The sequence below is a fragment of the Mytilus trossulus genome, chromosome 8, assembly GCF_036588685.1.
Source record: "Mytilus trossulus isolate FHL-02 chromosome 8, PNRI_Mtr1.1.1.hap1, whole genome shotgun sequence".
Taxonomy (NCBI): Eukaryota; Metazoa; Mollusca; class Bivalvia; order Mytilida; family Mytilidae; genus Mytilus; species Mytilus trossulus.
Genome location: NC_086380.1, coordinates 47,991,847 through 47,994,582, shown reverse-complemented (window position 1 = coordinate 47,994,582; position 2,736 = coordinate 47,991,847).

Here is a 2,736-nt window from a genome sequence, read left to right as displayed (position 1 = left end):
GCATTACCAAACAGTTCACCAAAACCAAAAACTGTTTTTTTTTTGCATTTGTTCTGTTTCCATGGAAACGGTAGCCATCTTGAACCATTCCATGCTTACTGCAACTCTGCATGTGGGGGTCCTTAATATAGTAGAGTTCCATCAACATTGGTCCATTGGATTTCGAAAAATCGCCTGGACAAAATTGGTTGCAAGAAAAATAATAATAACTAGAATTGCCATTGCAAGCAATAGCGGATGTCACCCTTCCCCCATTGCCACTAAGCGGTAGCCATTTCAAAATAATAAAACAGTGAATGCAGATCTATGAACTGCGATATATCTTTTTGTAAATTTTTAGTTCATTTAGAGGATTGTCAAAAGTTTCACATTTCTTCTGTTTCCATGGCAACGGCATCCATTTTGGAAATTCCAAAGTCAAAAGTCTCATCTGTACATGCCAGATGACAATAATACTAAATTTCATTAAGTTTGGAGCATTTTGAAAATATTTGACATTTCTGCAGTTTCCATGGCAACGGTAGCCATTTTGGAAATTCCAACTTCAAAAATCTCATGCAGACCTGACAGTCAACAATCGTATTAGGTTTCATCCATTTTGGAGCATTTTGAAATTTTTGAAATTTTTGACATTTTGGTTGGTTACTATGGTTACAAAGACTTTTCCAAAATTTTAGTGGCAGATACCACATTGGTTCATGGGAGTGAACATACCATCAGAGTTTCAATGGATTTGACCTACCATTTTAAGAAAGTAAATACCACTTTTTAAGGTTTTTTAAGCATTTTGACCATTTTTGGCTTGTTTCCATGGTAACGGCAGACATTTTCGAAATTCCAACGCCAAATTTGACATCACCTTATGTTGCTCATCATTACTGTGAAGTTTCATAAAATTTGGAGCATTTTGATATTTTGGAAATTTTTGGTGTGGTTTCCATGGCAACATAGTAGTTCCAATGAGTGCCAAAAATCATCCAAAAGAAGTATATAGTGTGCACCTACAATGTATCAAAATATAATGATTCTAAGTATAAGCATCTCCAAATAATTAACCAAAACCAAAAAGTGGAATTTTTCACATTTGTTCCGTTTCCATGGTAACGGCAGCCATTTTTAATGGTCTTCAGACCCACTGCAACCCGAAATTTTTTGTTCCTCATTATAGTTTACTATAATCAAGAGTCAGGTTTCATTGTCTCCAAAAAAGCTGCCGGACAAAAATCATTGGAAGAATAAGAATAATAATAACAAAGAAACGGAGGAATAACAATATGTCACCCGACATTGTCGATCGGGTGACATAACTAGATTTGCCATTGCAAGCAATAGCGGAGGATGTCACCCCGTTCTAGACTTTGTCACAGTAGCAGCAACCAGTTTGAGTGTACCAAAGTCACATGGCACGTATAGTATACATGCCTTTGACCCCCCCCCCCTTCTCTTCTCGTAGACTAAGAGTGATGTCTATATATAGTTGGGGAACTCTTTAAAATCTTAAATTAGACACACGCGCGAAGAAGAACGGTGGTGTCACGTGATACTGAAGTATATTATCGTGGAGTTAGTACATTACTATTCTTTTTAGAGGGGACCTTGGACAGACAACATGTGTATATATTGACGGAGCGGCATACTAACTGTTCATTTTATTCTTCAATATCTCGCGTATCACACGATACATGTATTTTATCTTGTACAATTTAATTACACGCTTATCGATTGATTTCAGCTAATGTGTATATTTTTGCAGGTGTTCAATTAACAGATGTGTACTTTAATGCAAGTGCAGAAATGTCAATTATGTGTACTCTTCGTGTTTCTCTCTCTCTCAGTGGCGATTTTCTCTCTTAAGCACGATTTTCGTATAGAATAGAAGCACTTTGAATTATGTATTAGTTTTCTTCTAGCATATTCTAGAAGACGTTTTGCACATAGTCTTAATCACAGAATTTTGTCTCAAATTTTCGAGTTTTTTTTTTTTTTTTTTTTTTTTTTTAGCTGTTTCCATGGCAACGGCGGCCATTTTGAAAATTTTAAAGACAGATGACAATACAATATAATTTTAACGGGAATGAGGTTAAAATCTGTACAAAAATGTTACTTTGACGTTTTTTACCATATGGGTCCAATGTGCACTTTAAGCGTTATCTCCATGGTAACAGCAGCTATCTTAAAAATTCCAACGGCAATGAATTCTACAGTTTATACTACTGTTTTCTACTTACGGTTTTTTTGGTCGTATCTGTAGCGGTTTATTTTCTATGAATTAATTAAGGATTTATTTTCGTTTTTTTCACGTTTGGACAGTTTCCATGACAACGGTAGCCATTTTGAAAGTTCTCAAGATGGATGTCACGCCTTCTGTCGATGAGTTATTAGTTCTGAAAGTTTTATGTAATTTGGACCATTTTTCGGTTTTTCACATTTTTGTCGTTTCCATGGTAACAGCGGCCATCTTGGAAATTCCAAACCCAAGGTGCACATCTGCACATGGGGATTGTCATTATGGTGCAGTTTTATAAATGTATGTCAAGGCATCTCCGAGAACTCGGCTGGACAAAAAGTGTGGAAGAAAAAATTCGTAGAATAACAATATATCCCCCCTTTTTCAAAGGGGTGACATAACAAGTAATCCTGTGTTAGGATGCTAACACAAAAGTCACCAAAACGGCCCCAAATCATTGTTCTACGGTATCCATGATGCCGCATAACCTGTGTGTAAAGTTTCATTAA